We start from the raw sequence: 26,334 nt of genomic DNA on the forward strand, positions 1-26,334 counted from the left end.
ACAATACAGCAATCGCATTTGGGTTACTGTCATTTTATTCTGTGTGGAGGTCTGAATCATTATATCAATGGAATGTCACATGAACATTTACAGATCCACTAACATCTATATATATAAAATAAGAGTTCTGTCTGTACATTGTTCAGAATTTGAAAAGAATGGTATTTCTATATCGATCATGTCCACAGTAACAAGGAAATGCAATTTTTACTATTCCGTAATTTCTGTCTGCATGTCTGTATGTAATACCAATATAATGGTCCGTTAATGGACATTATAAATTTTCCAGCTAACTCATTCTTGGTTGCCTGCGTTTCGTCCTCGTGTGCTAAGTTAGGCTCGTCAGTTGGGACTTAGCACACCACCCAAGACGCAAGGCTAGTGCATACCGTGGAGGCCACTGCATAGGCTGTTTGAAGCCACCAGCAGTGCCAATGCACTATGAGAGCTATGTCTCATTTCCAAAAATAGATGCCTGCCTGGCCATCAAATGATGTAGATGTTGATTCCCATAGTACACGCATCACGAGAAAACGGCGGAAGAGAATTGAATGAAAATCAGTATGTGAAGTCGGGGGATGAGCCACTACAAACTAGGCTATAAATAATTTTACTCACGGTGAGTAAAATGGTAGTTTAGGGGAAGGCCTAAAATTTAATTCTCAAATATTTATATTATGAGTGGTCCTATCGATGAATAGCCTTACTACATAACGAAAGTTATGCAGAGTTAAATTTCCGATCATTTATGTCTTACATTGTTACCGTACCGGCTTTGATAACACACATATTCATGAATTTGTACTTTTGTTGCAAAGTCCATATGAACGCCGAGCCACGAGAAAATGGGTTAACAGAATTTAATGAAAGTCGGTATATAGAGCCGGGGAATAAGAAACTACAGTATAAGTTTAAACAATTTTATTCACTCTGAATGAAATTGTAGTTTATAGGAAGGCGCCTAAAATTTAATTTTTAAATACCCAAGTTATTGGTGTCGCGAGCACCGATTCGCAACATGTCCTTCCGTCGGAAATTATGGGGTGAGCGCATCGAACGAGACTCGATCTGTGACCTCCCAGTCAGAAATCCCTAATACTCATGAGTTGTTTAAGTGTAATATATAAAAGGAAGATACAGCAAGAAACAGTGGAAGTGAATGAGTAAGTGTAATAGAATATCAGTGTAGTGAATAAGTGCAGAATTGCAATTATAATTAAAAGCATTTCTTAAAGCTAATCTCAACTTGGAACATTTCAGTGAGCTGAGAATGAGGCAAACTTGTGCAATCAGAATATTAGTCAGAGAAACAAGTAAACAGACTACAAGGTCATAGTTAGAAGCTTTTAGAGGGTGGACCAGGAAAAGCAAACCTGTTGTTGGTCACATAGCAAGGTGCCCTGTAAAAATAAGAATGCACGCTGTGGTGCAATAATTCTTTCTAGAAAGAATCTCTGGAAGGTCACCAATCACATGTACATCCATGAGACGGATGGGACCACACTTGAAGTAACCAATAGGAAACTAACAGATCAGTAATGTGAGGGAACATAGTAGTAGGGGATGACTTGTTCCAGAAGCTCAGAGAAATGATAAAGGGGAGTGACAAGGGAGTCTCTTGGTCATTCTGCATCGTTCTGTCATTCTGGTCATTCTGTCGGTAGTAATCCTGCTGTCATTCAGGCAGTTATTCTATTAACATTGGAAAGGAACGTTCTCTTGGGAAGGGACGGACACTAGATCACTTGACACAGAAGAGACTCTGTAGAATAAAGTCAGTGAAGATAGCAGTATATGAAGTTAGTCAGATTAGGCAGTAGTTGAGCCTGCCATCAGTTAGTAAAGACAGCAGTATAAGAAGTTATTCAAATTAGGCAGCAATTAAGACTGTCAAGTAGTAGAACTGGTTAGCAGTGTCCCACAGGGTAAAGTACAGAGACAATACATAGAGAACTCACTGAGTGTTCGAAGGAGACTGTAGCTTCAGTTAGTATTCACCTTAGAGGTCTGTGTTCGAGTCCTGAAACCGTCAGGGAAGATTCATAGGAACATCACAACGAGGATTCAAGAGAGAAGCAAGAAGCTTTATAACCCGAGATAAGTATCAGCTAGTTAAGAAACTTTAAAGACTGAAGGGAATTTATAAATGTTGTAAAGTGAATCATAAAAGTGTGTGTATTTTCCAAGGAAGTCAGAGACTGATAAATTGGTTATTTAAAAGTAATATTGAGAAGAGAATAATTACAAGTGTGATGTAATATTATTGTAAGGGTATATTTGATAGTTTGTTTAAATAAATTAGACTAAGAATTTAATGGTGTCAGAAGTGTCTTATATAAAGGTCAATCTGATATTCGAACCCAAGTCCTCAGCCTGTTCTGTTCATAGAATACGACATTGGTCCTATCGAAAAGTGCTGCATAGCAAAAGTTATAGAGAATACAATTTCCGACCATTTATGTTTTATTCAGTTTTACCATACTGACTATGATAAGTGTGGTATTTCAGAGTCGGAAGAAAACTAAATGTGAAGGTCTACAATACTGAGAGCGCATAACATTGATCAATAATAACATTACATTGACCATTCTTTGTTGTGATGTTCTTTGTCTCTTATGCTGCCGTTCAACTCAGATAGATGAGATTACTGCTGCATACCGAGTAAAACAGCCCGACTGAATATCGGCGGGATATAGCTGGGGAGATAGGAAACTTCCTTCTTTAGCATGCCATTCCTCTGGTTCATACATTTTCTGATAATGCCGGTACGTAACAGACTGGTTCATCATAGTATTCCAGCTATTCGATCCCTACTCTGACATCCTGGTTTGAATGAGGAATGTGCATACTTAAGGCAGAGGCTCACTTAGTAGTAGTAGTAGTAGTTATAGTAGTAGTAGTAGTTAGTAGTATGACTTGGTCTAGAACTGCAATTTAGGCTTATTCCAAATTATAGCACCACAGTTCACTAAATAAATCAAAATTCAACCCTGAAAAGAGCTGTTTCTTAAGAAAAGCTTCTTCCTCTCCACTTTTATTAAATTCTACATTCATTTTATTCCAAATTAGCAGTGAAGAAGGGGTTTCTCCTCTGGCTTGGAGGAAAAATTTACCTCCAAGTCAGACAGATTTTTCCGCCGCCTGTGTAATGAACTGAGACTTTTCGATTCATCGAGTACTCCTAGGAAACAGATTAGTAAAAGAACATAATGGTAGTTTTTGCCCTGGAAGTCTCCATTATTCGACACCCCCACCCGGCCGAAATAAGACGAAACTTGTTCACGGATCACGGCTGTCTGTGGCTTGGTCATTCCAGCTCTGGAACTTTGGACTATTAGATTGGCAGCGTAGTATTGTTCGTTAAAAGTGAGAAAATGTGTGGTTTTTCATTTGATCGAGTATTTCATATGAAAGCATTGCTTTTAATCGCGCCATTCCCACTGACATCGTTGTAATGACCTACGTTCATTTCAGTTGGGAAAACTACTAAGACTGTCTTTCTGAGGATGTAAAAAGGCAGGTGGAGAGTGAGTGAGTGCTATTATAATGAAAACTCCCCAACCTGATTGTTACTGATGGTAGGCAAAGGGTCCTACCATTACAATGAAAATTCCTCAACCCAGTTTTCATATGAGAAAAGACGTTTGGTGACTTCCCCATCGCGTTTCTAGGGTAACGTTAAGTGCTGTGCAATTTAATACAATCTTGCTCACAACGTGTACACTACCTAAGCTGGAATTCTGTGTACAATGTAGAATTCCGTAGCGAAGCACGGGTACATCAGCTAGTTAAAAATAAACTGAACTTTGGCATGCAATATGAGGTACTGCATAAGTAACTACATCAGCTAGCGACTGCCATCCACAGTTTTGCCCAGATGCCATGGTGCCTACTGTAGACAATGGCAAGTGTACAGGCGCGCAAAGAAGTGATCACACTTTCTCTTCTATATGCTATGCTATTAGGTTCAGTTTACTGAAGAACAAACATTCCAAATTAAATACAAACTTGTCTCATTATGCAAATATTGTGATTTGAAATTGATGATGATGATGATTGTTGTTTAAAGGGGACTAACATCGAGGTCATCGGCCCCTAATGGTACGAAATGAGACAAAATGGAATGACAAGTTAAAAGCCTAATATTCTCCACTGACCAGAATTCAAAGCATGAGAACCAAGAATGAATGGATGGACATGAATTAAAAACAATCAGTGGATGCGACCCGCAATGCTTTACATTCGCACAAAATGACATAAAAGAATAAGATTACTGACCAAGGGACTGCTACTATAGCATAACACTGAAATGATGATGCAGTCTAAAGGGGGTCCAAAATCCAAGTTATCGGCCCCTCATAACGGTACCGATTGCTAAGAAAGTAGAACCACGGTATTTGTCCTGTTGCAGTACTAATCGAAAGTAGCAGAGACTTGCGGTATTCCACACATTATTGTACTACTCAGAAGTTATGAAATTCGACATATAATACAGACCTATGTTTTTCTCACTTTGCGGCGCCATTTACAGGCAACGCAAACCTCTGGTGTTCATCACATAAGAGTACTAACCACAGGGACCTCCCACTATCCCGTGGTGTTCCTCATATAGTGGGTACTAATCACAGGCAAGGCAGAACCATGGTAGCTATCATCCCAGGGTCCTGCTCATATGGTGGTACTAATCACAGGTACTGCAAAAGCCGACCGCACGATGCTCCTGTGTGCTACTAATCACAAACCTATTTGGTACCTAATATAGTGGTATTACGCGCAAGTAAAAGCGACCCATGATGTTTTCCGCATGGTGATATTAATCACAAATAGTTTCATGGTTCCAAGACAATCATCCCTTGGTCGCCTCTTACGACAGGCAGGGGTACCGTGGGTGTATTCTTCGTCGGCGTCCCCCACCCACAGGGGGTTGTGTGTTTGGTCTGCGAGAGGTATTTTATTTTCCTCAAGTCCGCTGGCAAGCTGGTTAGGACCCCCCTATCCACCACCTGGGACGCGCCATGTGGGAGTATCACCTCTCCCCCTGTTTGGCGTAGCAGGTTCGTGGTGATTTGAAATTAAAATACTATTAAAACTCTTTCATTACTTCTGCATTTTCAGAGAACCCAAGACAAAATTACAGTATGAAAGAAGTGAAACTTCTCAGTTATATTTCAATGATGTGAATTTTAAAAAATTAAGCCATCAAAGTTTGCCTTTATTATCTGCACTGTATCTGTCACTTCACTGCAACAAAAATGGAATAATGTACATAGAGGAAAGGGAATGTACAGAAATTAGCCAAAGTAACCACTAGCCTAAAAAGTGATTATAACCAAATTATTTGAACATTTTTGCAAATTACATATATAATGGTGTCTGTTGTCTCAGTATAGGTGGAACTGTTCATATGCATTTCCTGGATAAAAAGTGCTATCAAACTGTTTAAAGAAATAAAAATGATGAATTAATATAAGCAAAAACACTCACATTTTACAATAGTGGGTGATCAGGTTCGTTCTCTTTGTAGTTAGTGATATGATATCTGTCACACAGCAAGTTGCAGAGTTCACACATGCATTCCAGTTGAGGTTCAGGGAATGTTTTTTGCTATCCGTATTTTGTGTTGGTAACCATGCACTGCTAATCCTGTTATCAAACGCCTTGTTTAGTGATAAGGGTGCAACTATATTTGAATAGTTCACTATGGAACTTTTATGATCATACTTTTCATGAAATTAGACTGATTTTCACCAACAAAAGATAAAACATTGTGAAAATTGATCTAATTTCATAAATTGTCACCACTCAATGTATATTAACTTTTATTATTGTACACTGCATCCTCTCCAGAATTAATACTGAATTCTATTTCAAGTAAGTAACTCAGTAGAATAATAACTTCAAATTTCATCATCAAACACAAACATTAGACATTTTGTTCAAGAACAATATTCACACAGCTTTTGTTATTGAAAAAATCCATTTTTTTCACCGGTCATAATTTTAAAAGTAATTTAATAGCTCTGATGAATCAATATTAGGGCCTACAGTTAAAAAAAAAAAAAAAAAACCTATTTCATTTCTGTATGAACATTTGATTGGATTAAACTATTTGAGATTATGGAGATGACTGGGATATGTTTCTGAGAAAGAAGGATTACCTACAATTTGTCAAAAGTCAGTCTGGACTGGTAAGAATCAAAGACTATGAAAAAGAAGCAGCAATCCAGAAAGCAGTAAGAAAGAGCTTCACTTTGTCCCCTCTCATCTTACAATGTTTATCGAGAACAGGTGGTAAATGTAATCAAAATTCTTGAGTTTTGCCAATGATACTACGGTATTTTATTTTAGTCTGCAGAACAAAGTGAGATGATGTAGGAAATATTAGGCAGAAAATGAAGTCTTAAAGGAAGATAAGTATTATTACTTGGGTAGTAGAATTATAAATGACAGCAGAAGTAAAGACTACATAAAATACAGACTAGCACAAGCAAGGAAGGCCTTTCTTAACAAAAGAAATTTACTCACTTCAAACATTGATACACAAATTAGACAGATGTTTTCGAAGACTTTCATTTGGAGTGTGGCACTGTATGGAAGTGAAATATCAATAAGAACTAATTCAGTAGAAAGAAAGAGAATAGAAGCTTATGAAATGTGAAGTTACAGAAGAATGCTGAAGATGAGATAGGTAGATTAAATCAGAAACTGAATTGGTAAGAGGAGAACAATTTGTCAAAATTTAAACAGAAGAAGAGAGAGAATAGTAGGACACATCTTCGGACACCTCGGACTTGTTAAATTAGTTTGTTTGAAGGAAGTGTAAGTGGTAAGTACAGTAAGAAGATTAAGGCATGAATATGACAAACAGATTAGAGTAGTGGCTACATAGAAATAAAAAGATTAGTACAGGATAGGGTGGCAAGACTGCATTACACCTGTCTATGGACTAATGATCCAAACAACAACAATAATTATCTCTACAGAATCCATAGAACTCGACCAATAATGCCTGTTCCCAAAGTTGGAATGCAAAAGCGAGAGAGTTTGCTGGTTTGGCATCCACTAGCTACAATGCTAAGGCCAAATGTTGGGTGGGGGTAAATAACCTGACCCCGCTAAGGGAGCTAATGGCTTCAGGCGGATAAGCTCCCTTAGGAGGGTTGGTTATCCCTGTAATGGAGGACATTACACTGGAATCCACCATGGAGCGTCTGTTCTCTACGCCAGGGGCGGCTGCAAAGGTAGGTGTCTGTTTCCCATGTTAGGGGTGGCCTATATTTCACTCATGCCTTCTGGAGTAGGTGGCACTCCCATCACAATCAATCAATCAATCAATCAATCAATCAATCAATCAATCAATCAATCAATCAATCAATCAATCAATCAATCAATCAATCAATCAATCAATCAATCCACTACTGATCTGCATTCAGGGCAGTCGCCCAGGTGGCAGATTTCCCATCTGTTATTTTCCTAGCCTTTTCTAAAATGATTGCAAAGAAATTGGAAATTTATTGAACATCTCCCTTGGTAAGTTATTCCAATCCTTAACTCCCCTTCCTATAAATGAACATTTGCCCCAATTTGTCCTCTTGAATTCGATCTTTTATCTTCATATCGTGATCTTTCCTACTTTTATAAACACCACTCAAACTTATTCGTCTACTAATGTCATTCCACGCCATCTCTCCACTAAAAGCTCGGAACAAATCAAGCTGCTTTTCTTTAGTTTTTTTTTTTCTTTTCTTTTTTCCATTCTTGAATCAAGTAATCCTGGTGAGGGGCCCATACACTGGAACCATACTCTATTTGGGGTCTTACCATAGACTTGCTTCCTCCTGGCAAACACCCAGTTGGAAGGACAACATGTTATTTTCAGTCTTATAAAGATAATAGCCAAACTGACCATAAAGATGACAACACATGCATACAAAAGGATGAAAGAGAAATATACTTAATTTTGCAACTTGGAATGTTCAAGGCATTGCCTATAACGATGACCAATTAGATGTTATGCTCAAGGTTCAAAAGCTATTGTCCTTTACGTCCCACTAACTACTTTTACGGTTTTCAGAGATGCCGAGGCACCAGAATTTAGTCTTGCAGGAGTTCTTTTTTGTGCCAGTAAATCTAATGACACGAGGCTGATGTAATTAAGCACCTTCAAGAACCACTGTACTGAGTCAGGATCGAATCTGCCAAGCTGGGGTCAGGAGCGCCTCAACCATCTGAACCAGCCCGGTAAGGTTCACAAACACTTAAGATCCTCAATAAATAATTATAATCAAGCAAGATAACTGTGCAGTTAGGGTTGCATAGCAGTGAGCCTGCATTTGGGAAATGGTGGACTCGAATCCTGGATCCGATCGTTGATAGCCCTGAAGATGATTTTCCGTTGTTACCAATTTTCACACCATGCAAATTCTCGGGTTGTACATTAATTAAAGCCAAGGCCACTACATTCCCAGTCCAAGCCCTTTCCCATCCTTGCGTCACAGAAAACCTTTGACGTATTAATGCAACGTTAAACCACTAGGAGGAAAAAAATCATGCATTTAATCTGGAACTAAACAATTACGTATACATTAAAACTTAAGCTTTCTCAAAGGTTCTTTATAAACAAAATCAACAAGTCTGATATGATCATCCTGTCCTGATGGGATATATCAATGCTAGAGTAATATGAAATTAGACTAAATTTTTGGTATACAGGGTGAAGAAATGGCACTAGACTGATAGATTTTGTCCTATATAACAGAACAAAATAATGAACACCATGTTTCAACACAAGTTCACTTGGGAAGCATGTGGTTAGAGATCCATAATTGACTATATAATTTGCAAAAGAAAACTCTATGAAATGGCTCTGGATATCAGAGTCTTAAGAGGTGCAGAAATTGAATCTGATTATTACTTACTAATATGCCCCATTCGTATAAAGCGTAAATGGTATAAAGAACAAGAACAAGTACAAAATCCAACAAATAACTCCTTCAGAGTAGTCTTAAGCCTTTTGAATGATCCCAGTATAATATGGTTATATCACAGAAGACTTACAGCCTGACTTGAATCAACATCAACAGTACTGCTGGGGTTGTACCTTAATTAAGGCCACGGTCACTATATTCTCAAGCCCATTCCTTTCTCATCCTTGTCCCCCCCCCCCCCCCCCCCAAACCCGATGTGTTAGTGCGGCGTTAAACCACTAGGGAAGTTTATAGCACCTTTCCACTTTCCTCTATCCAACCACTCTTCCTCCTTAACTGTGTCCAATCCAGATTTCTTCTTCTTATACTATTCTTGATCATAGCCCACCTGGTGGTCACGACTGTTAACGCGTCAAGTCTATATGGTCTGACACCGCGTTTAGCCAGAAGGCCCATTAGTCAAAAAAAAATGTCACCATCAGAATGTTAGCCGGCAGGGTAGGAGAGGTGGTGGTATACACTTTCTATTCACTAGATTGCGCGCCAAAAGCATGGATTCCATTCCAGCCATTTATGCTGTCTGTGTACTAATTTCAAACTCTATTTGGGCAAGCTATTGGTGGGTTTTAATTAATTTTGCTGGGTGAACACTGAATATGTCACCAGAGATCTTCTATATACAATGCAGTATGATACAGAATGCCAAGAGGACTTCTTTCTGCCCTTCAAAAATCTGGCTACAGCTGTCAAGTTTGAGATCCAGAGAACAAGACACTACCTGTGACCTCCAGAGGGAGCTGTTTGTTCACCCTAATCTAAAACAATACTCTGGTAAGTAAAGTGGGGGTGAGCTGCATTTACTGTTTTAACCACTTACCAGCCCTCTTTGTCAATCTTAAACTCGGGAAATACCGGGAATCAAATCCAGGCCTCTGAGGACGATAGCTAACAGTGCTAACTGTTACACTATCTTATCAGTCTTGTTCCTTTATACTTGATCTCATAATCTTTATATTTTACTGTAAATATTTTATATCTGCAGCTTTTGCCCTTACATAACAATAATCTGTTTGTAAGCAGCCACAAAAGCAATTTTCATAAGTCAAGCAATATCTTAATTGGATGGTGGTTGTTTCACTGCCTTATGAACGACTTATGATTAGCTTTTCTACTGAACCCGTAGATATACATCATACACATACTGAATTATATCTCTGTACAAGTACGTACGCCCACATCGAACTTTAATCAAGTCTTCAATATGCCCTCAGTGACTATGTGAAACCCAAAATATTCCAATATTCTTGCCTCACCTATAGTGAGTAGTGGCGTAAGCTACCAGAATAATATGGCTACCACATGTACACAGCATTCTGGCTAGCACTTTTCATCCAGGAGTTGCACAGTAAGAGACTATGTATGAGCTTCTGATAACGACTATTATCTGCAATAACATGTTGCCATGTTAGCCAGTTAAATAATGCACTGTTCCATTTATTTCTTGATTTGTACATTCCACCTGAAATGATCAATGTGTTCCACAAAAGAACCAGGCAACATTCCAACGGTGATACCAGATGGGTTCAGTTTTCAATATGTCCCAGCACATCATCTTCACTAAACACTAAATCACACTCTGGAACAACAGCTTCTTAATGAAACTAACATTACTGATCCAAATTGTGGGACTAGATGACTGATGTTTCACTTCTTCCTATCAAATGGATCTGTCCAAACCTTCATATCTGAAAGAGAGGTTTTTCAATATATTAGTAGACACCAGGCTGAATTAGAATAACACCAAACAAACAAGACACATTATAACTGGAAGAACAACATCAATGCCGGAGTAAAACTCTTTCAAGGAACTCTATTTCAGTCAGAAATACATCATATACCAGTAACAGGTAGAGAAATTCAACAGTGGTCTAATAAGTAGAGACCACAATCTTGTCAACACATGCGTACCAGATGTATGGTATGAGGCAAAACAAACTATACTAAAATTATTGCCCATCTTCTGTCCATGTTTCCCTACCAACAAATTGTTTATTCATTGTATATAATAATTTGACATATTGTGAATTCAGTGTTGTGTTGATTTCTGCAATTATGGTTCTCATAACAGAGGGGAAGGTGTTTAATCATGGAACATTACTCCCAGTCATACGGAGGTGGGGGCACAATTAGCCAACTTTGCTTCACATTAAAAGTATAGTACAAGGAGCAATGTAACAAGGAGGCACAAAATAACAGAACGATGTTAGCTGCCACTGACAAGTTCCCCATATAGGATCTGTCTTACGTCAACGCAAGGTATTACAGTATTGCAGCCAACCGTTGTCCATGATGCATGAGGATCCAAATTTCTTCTGCAACATATGGTTTCCAGCAATGCCAGATTCACCTTGATGGCTACATCAAGAGGACAACAGGGTGCCCAAGAACAGTCACCACAAACGAGAATCATGGATGACTTCTCCAACAGGTGTTACAGTCCGCAAAGTGTAGTTTACGATGAACATTGCTGAAACTTGATTTGAGTGATAGGTCTGTTTGGCGGATGTTTAAAGAGCTGGGTGGATTTGCACAACAAATTCAAGTTGCTCGATGTCTAACAGAAAGGGATCAGCAAGCCCAATTACAGTAATGCAGCCGACACCTTGGTAGATCTTCGATCTTGATGTGGAAAGAGTAGGACAGGAAGAAAGCCTCATAAACACAGGCACTGATCTGTCATTACTATTACTAGCTATCGTACCTGTCTTGGACAGGTCAGCCAACGTTGCCAGTTCAGGCTAAATGGAGAAAAGCAAGAATGAATATAGTGGCATGTCTGTGGACAGGCTCCTTAGCAAGTAAACTATTAACATAACAGTGAGAGTAATGTACAAGGTCTTAAGGTGTTACGGAGTAACTTTAAATATTCACTCTGTTAGTGGAAGGGATATCTTTCTATTGGAGAACCTTTGATAAATAATCTTTTGCATCTCACCACCTGGCATGTGTATGAAAAGAGAATTGGAGAACCAGACTCGAGAGCAAACATCATATAATCGACCATGAAAAAAACATTCTGAATTTCCAAACTCTATCCCAGCAGTAGAGAGGGCTTGGTCTTTTAACTTATTTTTGGACATGGCAAAGCAGACAGTTGTGGGGAACCGAAGTTGTTTACACTGAAAGAGATAACTGCAAGGGGTTAGAGGAATACATGGTATAAACACAGTTTCATACCTTCCAGTACCTGTTAAATATTGGCCCCAATAATATTCCTGTGTATTGAATGCCCTTGCTTCTCAAGTAAGGACCACTGCACAATTTTGGTGTGTTTAGGTTCCTCAAGAACGTGATGATGCTTGTTGTTTTAACAGGCCTAACATCGAAGGTCATCAGCCCACAACAGACTGTCAATGTCTTGGGAAACGTTTCCAATTAAGGCATTCTGAGAGTGAATTCTGAGAGCCAATGATGCTAGAACGATAATATTACTATCAGAACCATGTAATGTTCCGTTTCCAAAAATGAATTAATTTTTCTTTTTTAGGTATTTCCTAAATTTTATTTAATTATAAATTTGTTTTGACAGACTGAAGAACCTAACAGTTGTAAAAATAAAAAGATAGGTACTATTTCTCCTCTATCATTCTTCGCAGGATCAGTTTAAACTATGTAGATCAGAAATGATATCGTTAAAAAAATTTTGGAATGTAGGATTTATCAATAGGACCTGTATTAACAGAGATACTGGAGAATTAATTTCTTAGACCTTCACCAAAATTACTATTTCACCCAGTGCGAAAGAAATTATTTATAACTTAGATAGTAGTACCTTATCCTCTGACCTTAAATGTCGGTTTTCATTAAATTCTGTAAGCTTGCATTCGCAAGATAGTGGGTTCGAATTCCACCGCCAGCAGCCCTGGAGATGGTTTTCCGTGGTTCCCCACTTTCACATAATGCAAATGCTAGGACTGTACCTTAATTAAGACCACGACTAGTCCATTCCATCCTTATGTTCTCCATTACTTACATTAACCTGTTGGGTTCCTTTTCTCCTGGGTTCAGTTCTCTCTTCCCTCTCCTTGTGTTTATGCAGCTCTAGATATAATACCGTATTTTTTATTTTTGGAGGTTTTTATAGCAAAACAGTGGTGTCTCATGATAAGGAAACCTCACCCCGTTTAACTGGGATAAACTTTTGACGTGTTAGTGCGGTGTTAAACACTAGAGAAAAAAATCAGCCTAATCAGCCCCTTTCTCATGATGTACCTACACAGATGAATATACCAGTAATGGAAATTTAAAAATTGGAGTTCCTTCTTAATCTGGACATAAACAACATACAAATAAAATTCCAAAATACAGACAAAGCCTCTTATTTTGTCTATATAGATGTGTTCCAGATGAGGTCTTTCTATACATGACTTTGTCATTTGTTCTCCATTACTTACATTAACCTGTTGGGTTCCTTTTCTCCTGGGTTCAGTTCTCTCTTCCCTCTCCTTGTGTTTATGGAGCTTTAGTTATAATACCGCATTTTTTTTTATTTTTTGAGGTTTTTATAGCAAAACAGTGGTGTTTCATGATAAGGAAAGCTCACCCTGTTTAACTGAGATAAAGCTAGGAAGAAGAGATTTATCTAGCAGTTTAAAAAAAGTACAGTTTTTGATTGATTTCTGATGGAATTTTCAACTCATTTGGCAACACTACTTAAAAATTTCTGGCCATAAATATTCAATCCAATTCACTCTTCCCTCTTGCAAACATTCAATAACGACACAGACCACCATCCGCAAATATTGGTTGTGGTGGTGGTGGTGAATCAGCAGTATTCTCGTCATTGGCTAGTATGAGATCACGAGTGTTTCCTGCATGCCAAGGTTCTGTCTTAGACCAGAGAGATTAATGTACTCTGTGATTAGAAGGGATAAAATTCATCTTAGAGATCCGTATTGACTGTAGTAATCACAATATGAAAGTATTAATTTATCCACCTTGTGCTGGGCGGTACACCTCCGCGCCGCTAATTCAAATATTGCGCCAGTTGAAACTCCTCTACTGGAGGAAGCCTGAACTCTAACAACCATGTTAATTCTAAAGTTTCTCAGAAGATGTCTCTACTGTAAATTTTGAAGAGTTCTGAACTGTGTCTTTTTCGATTTATATTTGTTTTCTCTGTAGTGAGAAGTGTGAACATTCTCTTCTAGATGGCACCACTTAAGAACTACAATTGCGCACCCTGGTGCGAAGTGAAGGAACTGTTTTTTGAGAAATTTTGTGTTCATAAGTTTGTCCTTTGTTAAATTTCTTTCAGTCATTTTTTGGGTTGGCAGTATAACCCTTCTCTTTCCGCTTGTTTTGAATTTAGCCAATCCCGAATTTCTTTAATTAATTTTTAACCAATAATGTGTGTCTTCTCCGATATGGATATGTTGGTTGACCCTAGCCAATAAAGTTGAGGGGGGTGTGGGTTCTCATTCATGAAACGTCTCGAATTTTCCGCGAGGGTATATAAACTGCTGTTTTTCTGGTCTCGGTGCCACTTCAGTAACATCTTTCCTAGTGTGATTATGTAGCAGGGGACGGGAAGCGCCTCTTTCTTCGGGCAGCAGTTCATCCATCAGGTAATGGCCTTTTAATAACTTCTTTGCTTGCTAGCGCAGCAGTTTAACCCTCAGGGCAGGTTCGAAACTTTTATCATGTAACTTTCCTTTAAAATGTAAAAGACACTTGGTATAAAATTCTGTCTCTTTGACTACAAATCGGGATAGAGAGTGCCTAACCCTCTCATATTGTTTTTGAGGTGACTACGTTTTCTCAACCGTTTTTCTTCGTTTCATAATGTAATAAAGTTTTCCTATCGTGTCACCTCCGTAGTATGGGATTAGCCCTTGCATAAGCGGCCTAGAGCCAAATAGGTTTTTAAAATGGTGTATTAGGTGTGCAAGTTACGCCTCCACTCAAGTTGGTACTTTGGGACCATGTAGTTGTCCTGTTTCTTTATGGAATAGGCCTCAGTAGGCTGGGTATCATTACCCCTGTTCTTGTGTGCCCGTAGGGCAGCTTGAAAGTGGAGTTTGGAGTGGCCTTTGAATTGGCTTGAACTTTGAGAGCGGGTTGCTCTTTCTTAAATGGTATTTTCTGTGTGCCTCAAGCAGGCTTAACTGGGTAATTGGGAGCAAATGCTCCTTGGTATGATTGGGGTTTTCTGCCCCTTTGTTGAACCTGGTGTATAAGTAAAGTTGGGCTAATTGCTCAAGAATTGTGAATCTGGGGCTCGAAGCCCAAAATCCATTAATAAACTGTAATTGTACTTTCTTAACTTGTTGATATACAAATGAGTTCCTGTTATACTTGTTATTCCTTGACCTTGAAAAGAAAATATAACCTTTGTTAAATTTTAAATTAACTTCAATTTCGTAAGTTGAGACCTGTTCATCCCAGCACCTTCTTTCACCTCTAACTACCACGGATAACTCCGTAACAAGAAGTTAAATTGTTTGTGGTAAAGCACTTATCTTGCCCCATTATATTGGGAGCCGACTTCATGTCCCATACTGGCCTAATGCTCGATCTTCAAAGTAAGTCGTGCACATTCAAATTTGCTTCTAATTGTAAAATCACCTTATTGAAATGTAATTCTGTATCATGTTCATCTGTTTCGCCTACCCAGGATGAGATGTTGTTAGATCTTAGACATCTACCTGAGGAGCAGGCTGATAGTATTCGTAAGTTGTGTCAGTCGTTTCCAGAGGTGTTCTCGGATACTCTTGGTGTTGTAACAACTTTTTTGATGAATACTAAATAAATAAAATCATAAATATCATGAATAAAAATATATAAATAAAATTACTCAAAAACTTAATAAAATTAATAAGCATAATTAACCGAAATGTCCGTAGTATGGGCGCCAGAGTTCACCAGAATGGATCCCTCGAATTTAGATAAGAGCATGATAAACTGTATAACCCAGGGCGTGTACATAATGCTGCGTACTGGTACATCTGCTGCAGGCTGTACCTAACCTCCTGAAAACGACTAATTAGGTAGGAACTGCACCTAGGTTCATCAATAACACTGATTCTAAAATAGCTAACTATATTCTGAACAAATTCCGTGCATGAGCACCTCATCAACATACAACATTATACATATAATACACACATAAAATATTGCTGGAAGACTCCATATTTACAACAACAACAATAATGAAATCGTGGGAAAATGAAAGCGAGAACTAAGCTACCATTTGTAGATGGTCCGATGAACAATGTACATGTATGAAGATAAATACACTTCACTGTCTCTATATCAATTCGACTTACCGATTCTCATAATCGGCAGTTATCACATCACACAGATACTGTACCTTGTACTACTGTGTACACATATTTTAACACTTGTTGTAAAGATATATACACACGCCTGTCGATCCTCAACATATAAATTTATGGAAAGTCTGAGATAGCTTTCACCAACATATAATGCTAGGCCACCACAAGTGCTACAATACTTAATGCGCAAGCACTCTCCACAATCAGCCACTTTCCACAAACATAACAAGACTACGCTCCACGAACGTTTGAAGTCCAGTCCATTGCAGCCGTGTCACTCCAGTACCGTGTATCAGCACCACTTCCTTCCCGTACAGTGCCTCAGTTGTAGTTGTCTTCCTTCTCGTTCCTTTACAATCACCTCTACAATCACCCTTACAATGTTTCTCATCATGTCCTAATCACAATGTCTTTCAATCTGCTGGTTGCCGCCGTATCATCAACCTTTATAGACATCAACATCCCCCTCCTCTCAGATGAGACGTCTGGATTGGTGCTTGCCAGCCAATCATGAGTGAACCTCTTGTCAAGACATGCCCTGAACTTCACCTTTCTCCCAAGAGATAAACAAACACTCGGGAGTTTTACATGAATCACCAAATTTCCCTGGTACAACAACAAGCTCATCTCATCAGGCTGGGATATATACATGACTCATGAATTTCCCGACACAAGTACATCACAACAGACACTGGGGTAGCCATATGACTCATTCGAATTACCAGAGTTATTAAAGCAATGTTTTCCCACTCGTGCAAAACAAATTACTCATACCTACATATGTGGATATCTTCCAGCTTACCAATATAAATGAAATACTAATAATAATAATGATAATGATAATAATAATAAATTGAATACTGACAATAATATCTCTAACTTCTACATATAATTCAGGGGTGTGATATATGTACTATCACAGAGTTACTGACCTTATTGAATACAAGATTGAGGTTACGGATTCGATTCCTGTCCGTTTTCCACCTTATAGGCTATCTCTACCTAAAATGAAGGCGCTGAAAGAAATCATTGATCAGATGCTGAAGGACGGTATTATTCGGCCCTCTAAGTCGGCGTATTCTTAGCCTATTTTTCTAGTCCCAAAACCCCAAGGTGGCTTCAGGCCTGTGATTGATTATAGGGCTCTCAATCGGAAGGTGGTGTTACAATCTGTGCCCCTTCCAGACCTTCACTCTTGTTTTTCATGGTTTCGGAAGGCTAAGTTCTTTACCATATTGGATCTGAATCAGGCCTATAATCAAATTCCTCTGGCTGAAGAATCTAAACATCTTACAGCGTTTGCCACGGATTGGAATTTGTATGAATACAACCGCGTACCTTTCGTGCACCCCACGGGAGCAGCTGTACTTACGAGACTGCTAGATAGGGTCTTCTCCGACATTAAGTTTGAGTACTTGTACCACTATCTTGATGATGTCGTATTTTCAGAGACCTTCGAAGAACACCTAGATCATCTGCGAGAAGTCCTCAGTCGCCTCCGTAAGGCTGGGTTAACTGTGAAGTTGTCCAAGGTTGCCTTCGCTAAGCCCTCCATGTCATTCCTAAGGCATATTGTGTTGCCTGATGGTGTTGCAGTCGATCACTCTAGAACACAGGCCATCCGTGACTTCAAGCCTCCCAAGGACATCAAAGGTATTGCTAGGTTCATTGGTATGGTGAATTTCTTCAGGAAATTTATTCCAAATTTCGCCAATAGAGCAGCGCCCTTAAACTTACTTCGTAGGAAAGGCGTCAAATTCGAGTGGGGACCTTCTCAACAAGCCGCTTTTGAAGATCTCAAATTAGCTCTGTGTAACGCCCCTGTTCTGGCCATGCCAGATTTCTCCAAGAAATTCATCGTCCAAACCGACGCGTCGTCGTCGGCGGTAGCTGCAGTCCTTCTTCAAGAGACTAAACTAAGGAGGTGACCCATCGCCTATGCATCTAGGACTCTATCAGCTCAAGAAGCCAAATATTCCATCTATGAGCTCGAAGGTTTGGCAGTCTTATTTGCTTTAGAAAAGTTCCGTCTCTATCTGGAACATGTCAAGTTCAACTTGGAAACTGATAACCAAGCCTTAAGTTGGGTCTTAGGTAGGCCGCGTCGTACTGGTCGTATAGCCCGGTGGGCCATCCGAATTTCGGCCTTCCAATTTGATGTTAGGCATATCAGAGGTACTGAAAACTTGGTTGCTGACGGACTAAGCCGTATGTTTTCCAATGATGTGGAGGCTCCTGATCTGGATGATAGTTCTTCACCTCCCGTCTCCATACTATCTGAGGTTAATGCCATCTTAACAGATGCTCCCATGCTCTTTAGGGATATTGAGAAATATCAACGTGAAGATCCGACGCTGGCTCCGATCATGGAAACTCTCTCTTCTGGGGAACATGTCGTCCCGTATGTTTTGAGGAATGGTGTTTTATGTTGCCCGTCGAGGGATGATCAAAAAATGAAAGTTGTAGTTCCAGCTGTTCTTGTACCAATGATCTTCAAGTACTATCACGAGACCCCATTAGGGGGGCATTTAGGCATCTTCAAAACCCGTGAAAAGATTCGTGAAATGTTCATCTGGAAGGGTATGGACGGAGTAATCCGTGAATTGGTAAAATCTTGTAAATCATGCTGGCTTAGTAAAACCACCATGTCAACTAAGCAAGGGCTTTTGTCTTCTCATCAAGCGTCGCGCCCCATGGAACGTCTCTACATCGATTACGTACGACCCTTTCCCCAGTCAAAGGGGAACGCTAACAAGTTCATCCTTGTATGTGTAGATGGTTTTACTAGATTTTCTTGGTTATTCCCGACTAAGCTGGCTACCGCTCAGTCCACCATTACTTGTTTAAATTCCATTTTTGCTTCTTTTGGTCCGTGTCAATATATTGTGTCTGATAATGCTAAAGCTTTCACATCCAATCTCTTTCGTAAATTCTGTTTTGATCTGTCCATATCTCATGTCACTACTTCGGCTTATTATCCTCAACCATCTCTAGCTGAACGGGTCAATCGTAATCTGAGGTCGGCCCTTATCGCCTATCATCACGACGATCATTCTAGGTGGGACACGTCCTTGCATTGGTTAGCTTTTGCTTTGAATTCGGCGGTTCATGAATCCCATAAATTTACTCCAGCTTCTTTGATATTCAAATTTGTTCCCAACACGCCGCTCTCTAACCTTTGGTCTCTTAGTGATATTCTACCTGAGACAATAGATCCAGATAATATTAAAGATCTTTGGAAGAAGGCTAAAGCCAATCTTAAAGTGTCTCATGAAAAGGTTAGGGAAAGATATGATCGTGGATGGAGACCCACCAATTTGAAGGTAGGTGACCAGGTGATGGTCAAAAACTTTGTTCCCGCGGGCAAGCTTGCCCCCAGATTTCATGGGCCGTGCATAATCCTAGATTTTCTTACCTTATTCAATACTATATATTACAATCTAAAAGATTGATTGAAACATTGTGTACATGATTCGGATCTATTGAGCTATCATCGGTACATATTTAAAACATAAAATAATTGTCAACTTGTTGAAATCAAAAGTCCCTTTTGAAGGATTCCAGTTGTTAAAAATATGATGACATATACAATTAAAATATGATGATAATAAGAGGTGCTGCTTATATTGTTCATTGTACTCCCAAATTTGTCTAAATTGAAACAATCTTCTTGTTTCGACAATATCCTTTAGTTACTACTATCAAATGTGAGATTAATTATTATCTGGTAACTGATCTTCTTAGGGCCGGTTGTATAAACCATTTGATCTTAGATCACAGACAAAATTGATCTCAGTTCACGCTAAACTCAGATGTTTTGTTGTATAAAGGTCTATTCACACATATCCGTGATGTGTCAGTGCCGTGACGTATCAGTTCCGTCATATACGTGACGTCTCAGTGGTGGCTATCCACACCTATCAGTATTGTTTCAGATTCATTTCAGTGATTGCCAAGATGTCAAAGTTTACGGATGTGGAATTGGCGGCCATTGCTATAATTCTAGGTGAAAAGGAACAGCGTCAGTTTAAAAAAAAAGGAAGCGGGTACTGGTACATGAAGCATGGCAGAATAGAGAACATGATGGCGAAATTGCCACCCTGTATAAGGAACTAATTGATGATCAAACTAAATATTTTGAATATTTCAAAATGTCTGAAAATTGTTTTAACACATTGCTGAGTAAACTGGAAGTTCATTTAAAATGACAAGACATCCGCTGGAGAAAGGCGATAACACCAAGAGAACAGTTAGCAGTTTGTCTGTGGTAAGTGAATAATACAGTACAAATACAATGAAACAAATATTTACTGAACCACACATTGAATTTACATCGCTCATTTTATATTCACTAGCACGTACAAAATTCACAGCAGAACACATCCGTGAAACAGCAAAAATATCGTTGGCGACAATGCTCAATATCATGGAACGGATACTGCACTGATACTGACGCAGACAATACGGCACTGCACTGGACAAATGTGGACACAACAGTCAGATTCAAAGGAACAATATGAATCTGATGCAATTTCATGAAACTGACACGTCATGGATATGTGTGAATAGACCTAAACGTTAATCTGAGATCAATTCGCACTGAACTAGGATTAACTTTGTCTCAAGAAATTTCTCCAATCAAACTGTCTGATCTCAGTTCAAGGAGTTGTTTTCTATTTAAGATACAAGAACAGCTGATTGTGAACCTATGTTGTTACGATAAATCTTATGAAAATACACAAAAGACTAACCTAATACATTATTAGCTATAGTTGTTGTCCGTATATAAGCTACATTACGCTTCTTATAATGCAGCAAAACATAATTCTACAACATAACCTCTAAGACTTGTTTCTGATATTACATTATCTCATTCATGTTTTAAGATTTCTTATTACTGGGATATAGAGGATTATTCAGCAAATTCTATGGACCGTTCAAGATAGCATGGTGTCAATAACCTCTGAGATAATGTTATTAACTTTGTTTTTAAAATGGAACGACAGTGTTTTCTACACCTAGCCTTGAATCTATGAACATTACAAGTTCAGTACTGTGATTATTCCAAAAGTCGATCCAAGTACTTCTCGGGGAGATGTAATGTAGTTAAACGTGCTTCATTTGCCAGCTGGAGACTGCCCTGTTCAATTCGCGCTACGTACGAAACATGAGCTAGCTACTGACATGCAGAGTTGCTTCACCTTTTCCTGACAGCTATGTATTCGCTCTACTGTGCTCATAAAAGCACTATGACCAAATGTATGATTTAACACCTTTATTAATATTGCTGTAGGTAAACAGGTACTGCAAAGGAAAAATGGCCAGACGACGGGCTCTATGTGACAACAGTTTTATCCTGACGTGATATTAACACTAGAACGGCCGAACATTCCTCATACCTATAAAGGCCGCAGGCGGTCATTTTGATCGCTGCCGCTTACTGACATATACCTAGGATCCAGGATCTGAGAAACATGCGAATGTTCAATTATTTATTTTAAAACAACATAGTTAACCATTAGGATGTATTGTATACAGGTCAATCCATTGTTAAATATTAATAATTGTTCATATTATCTCACTTCTGATAGGTAACAATGAAATATTTCGGCGGACTTGCTATTGAATGCCTTTGTGAAAAATTATGATAAAAATAACGGTCTCTATTTGTTTACAATCCTATTTAGGCACTTGACAAGCAATTCATGCAAGTTATTACCTTACACGAACATTTTCCACAGACTACTTTTTTGCACGAAGAACATGTGTCAGAGGTTTTGTTCTGTTTACAATTGGAGTTCACTTGACATTGTCGTCGCTTTCGACTGGCATATTGAACCTGAATCTGAGGCTCAGGCTGAAGTGTAGGGAGTTCAATCAACCGGGATCTTGTCTTCACAAAATCAGATCTTAGTTCTTGTATTACTTCAAGAATATAATCATGTCGAGAGATTCTCTGTCCCGTAACTTCCTTGTAGACTATCCATGAATTTATTGCTGCTAGATCAAGTACGTTGTAAAATACATGTACAAGCCACCTTCGGCATCCAGCTCTAGTGGAGTATTTACGCGCCATTTGATCAACTACATCCACACCATACTTAGTTTCGTTATAAAATTCAGTAGTACTAGGGAGCTTCTTGTTATCTTCACTGACTTGAACACTTGGATGTAGGGTGCTTAGCAGAAGCACATTCTTGTTCACTTTTCCTTGATATACTGTGAGAGTGGTGTGATCTTCCTTCTGAAGTACGACAGTCTCGTACAGATTCATACGTAGTGCTTTGATTGACATCGGGATTTCCTTCCTCACTCGATTGATTGTTCCAACAATACTAGTTTTCTTCTCTTTCAGTCTCTCAGCCAACTTTACCGATGTAAAGAAGTTATCAGTGGTCACGTTACGTCCTTTCATGAGGTATGGGTCCATAAGTTTCATGACAATATTTTCAGGCAGTGACTCATTGGCGGGTCGCATTTCGTCTTTCCCAAGATAAGGAAACCCATTGCACACATACTTAGAATCAACGTCTACCAGTAGCCAGAATTTTATGCCAAATTTATCTGGCTTGTTGGCCATATACTGCGTGAACCTGCACCGAGCTTTGCTGGGGAAGAGTTGTTCATCGGCTGTGACATTCGCTCCTGGTTTATAGCACGCATAACAATTCTCAATAAATCTATTCCAAATAGCCGAAGCCAAAGCAAATTTATCTGTCTCAAACGAGTGGATCTAGTTTTACGGAGATCAAAGCGCAAATACCTTAGAATTTCTTTGAACCTGTTTCTTGCCATAGTGTTAGTGAAAACAGGGGGACCCCATAAAGAAGACCACATATGATCTACAGCTAGACTAGTAAGTTTATAAGCTCCACGGGCGTATAACAAAGCAATAAAAGCATCTAATTCTTCCAAAGAAATAGACCAATTATTATCCGTTGTCTGTCTACGAGCTTCGGTCTCTGTACACATCTTTATATGCTTCAACATGGATGCGTCAATGAATAAACGCCAGGCACTAACCTTGCTGTTAGTCTCTACGTTACGCTTAGCGTGAGAAGTAGGCCCTGCTGCCTCTTTCAGTACATTCTGAGCAGCCATCCTTCCAGTCCAAATAGTTGTTCCATCATTACCACATAACTGATCCCCTGGTGCAAACGAAGAAGACTTTACCAGTTCATGACCTCTCCCACCTCGTTCCCTTCCTCTTCGAACAGGTTGCCTGCTGCTAAGAGATCGTCCTCTGCTGCAAGATTGATCACGGCTGGTTGAAGGAGTAACTGCGTCTATCGTAGGTGCGAAGTCCACTGTGTGCATATTTTCATCAGACGAATCACCATCACTGTCCGACATATTATCACACTGTTGAGTTATAAAATCCTCATCGTCACTCATTGCGTCTATATCTGATAATGTATCTTCGTCACCTGATTCGTCTTCTCCTAGCTTTTCAAGTTCTGCTAATAATTGAACAGGAGTAAGTTTTTGCCGCCGAGCCATTATTACGCACTATACGACACAAGGGACAGGCACTAACTCGTCCACTCGCAACCACTGCTAGAGGCATACTATTTAGTTACATCATACGCCCCTATAGCGCCACTTGTAAATATATCACAGGAAGCAATCAGTGAGCAGAATAGAGCTTTCCGTATCAAGGAAGTGAAGCGGTCAAAATGACCGCTTATGGCCTTCCTAGGTATAAGGGACAATATCGGCGTTCCCTTATTATCTACGGATGTAATTTTTGGCGTGAATGTACATAACCCTAAAATATTAAAAGTCACAAAAGAACAACCTCGTGCATAAAAAATTACGAGCGTGGAAATACCATGAAATTCGCTAACGGTCAAAATGACCGCTCTGGCCGTTCTAGTGTTAAACCACGCAAGACTGAAGAGCCTAGTGCAAATGGGCAATCTTCCCTTCTTAACACTAATCGATTCTTCAAAGAATGAATAAAAGAGAACGGCCACAACGGCTGTGAAAATGAAAGACTCACTAGGGTTCACAAATCTAATACCGTCAGGTTCAGGAAAAAAAAAAAAAAAAGGGGGTTGATTAAGCGAAGTCGGAGATCCACTGTTCCTTCACCTGTGTTCTCTGCAAGAAAAACATATGGAGAAATTCCAGTACATGCTGCAAACAATGTTCATTTGCCGACAGTCATGGCCAGCTCAATTCATCGTGTAAGTATTAACCAAAGGAGCAAAGCAATTTCGTATTTCATTTGTTGACAGTCATGGTCAGGTCAATCCCATCATTTAAGTATTATCAAACGGGCAAAACTAGTTTGTATTTCATTTGTTTTGCGATGTTGCAATGTCCACTTTTATGAACTCCGATTACATTTGAACTACACATGTGTAAACCGAGTTCAGTTTTATACAACGCGACAAAGTCATAATCTCAGTTAATATTCAGAACTAGGTTCTAAATTGATCTCCGGTCAGATGTCTTTATACAACCGGGCCCTAAAGGTAGACAGCGACCGAGTCTTCAAAAATGTCAGGCCTAGGAATGAAAGAATTGTATGAATACTTTTTTATCATCAATAGAACAAGATATGAAGATCTCTCAACAGGCCAAAAAAAAATAAACTCTTAAACCACTACACAAACATATCAATCAATCAATCAATCAATCACTACTGATCTGCATTTAGGGCAGTTGCCCAGGTGGCAGATTCCCTATCTGTTGTTTTCCTAGCCTTTTCTTAAATGATTGCAAAGAATTTCTTGAATATCTCCCTTGGTAAGTTATTCCAATCCCTAACTGCGCTTCCTATAAACAAATATTTGCCCCAATTTGTCCTCTTGAATTCCAACTTTATCTTCATATTGTGATCTTTCCTACTTTTAAAGACACCATTCAAACTTATTTGTCTACTGATGTCCTCCCATGCCATTTCTCCATTGACAGCTTGGAACATACCACTTATATAAAAATTTAAATGTATGGCTTTTCAAGCGTTTGCTCTATTAACCAGCATTCCGTCTTAGGTCTGACACTACTCTTCAGACTGGGACATGTCAGACCCTACCCACAGATGCTGGGGTGTATGCAGGTGGACTTATCAGAAGCCTTTTATGAGGCACAGTCTGATAACTGCATACGGGAGATAAAACTCTACAATGGAATTAATGCCCGCCTAGCAATTCCAAATGGAAATTCTAAGTTCCCATGGAGGGAATTAGATATTTTTCCACCAATAGAGCATATCAAAAATGTTATAAAAATATAGATGTATGGCTTTTCAGGCGTTTGCTCTATTAACCAGCATTTCGTCTCAGGTCCGACACTAGACTCTTCAGAGTAGGACGTGTCAGACCGTACCCACTGATGCTGGGGTGTATGCAAGTGGACTTACTTTGCAAGTTTTCATTCCCCACCCTGATGGGGTGGGGCGGGCCACCTAGAGGGTGTCACCCTCTCTCTGGCCAGGAGAGATGACGGGGTTGAGAAGGAGTGAAAAAAGAGGGAGATGGGGAAAAGGTGGTTTGAATAAGTAAAGGAGATGGGATAAAGGAAGTGTAGGTTCTCTAGCACTTTATTGACAAAGATACATACATATATACAGAGCTTTATGGATTTTTATGAGAGTTACATGAGCGAGTTTACAACCAGGTTGCGTATGGTGGTGTGATGAAGTGACGGGTTTCGTGAGGTGGAGGGAGGATCTGAAGTGCTAGGATGTGATACAGGGATGAGAAATTTACCAGGGAGGTGAGTAGGAGACTTAAGAGGTTAGATGGAGGAGGGTGTAGTGGGAAGATTGCAGGTAGTTGGATAGTTGCTGGGTGAAGATGGTGGAAAGCGGAAGTATGGACTGGGAGGTTGCTGAGGGGGTGCAGGCCGGGGGCGTGTGCGATGGCGGGGTGATTTATGTTGGTTAGGAGTTTGGGGCGGAGAGCGGGACGGTTCTATCCTGAGATGTCGGCCGTTGAGGTACATCCCTTGGGTGATGAGGCGCTGGACGTCTTCGGGCGTTGGTAGTTGCAGGCGTACTAAATATGTAGGGCCATCATCGTTGTGGATCCTAATGGCTTTCTTCACCGGGATTCCTGCTT

At 39.4% G+C, this 26,334-nt stretch overlaps 1 non-coding gene across 1 annotated transcript in view; it reads right to left on the bottom strand.

Annotated features, from left to right (window-relative positions):
* Positions 1–5,191: 5,191 nt before the first annotated feature.
* LOC136866978 (uncharacterized) overlaps positions 5,192–26,334 on the bottom strand; it is a 60,525-nt gene continuing 39,382 nt past the window's right edge. Inside the window, exon 3 of the transcript XR_011017903.1 lies at positions 5,192–10,672. This is a non-coding gene — a transcript (uncharacterized protein). The remainder of the gene's footprint in view (positions 10,673–26,334) is intronic.

This window comes from Anabrus simplex, chromosome 3, assembly GCF_040414725.1.
Source record: "Anabrus simplex isolate iqAnaSimp1 chromosome 3, ASM4041472v1, whole genome shotgun sequence".
In the NCBI taxonomy this organism is placed as follows: domain Eukaryota; kingdom Metazoa; phylum Arthropoda; class Insecta; order Orthoptera; family Tettigoniidae; genus Anabrus; species Anabrus simplex.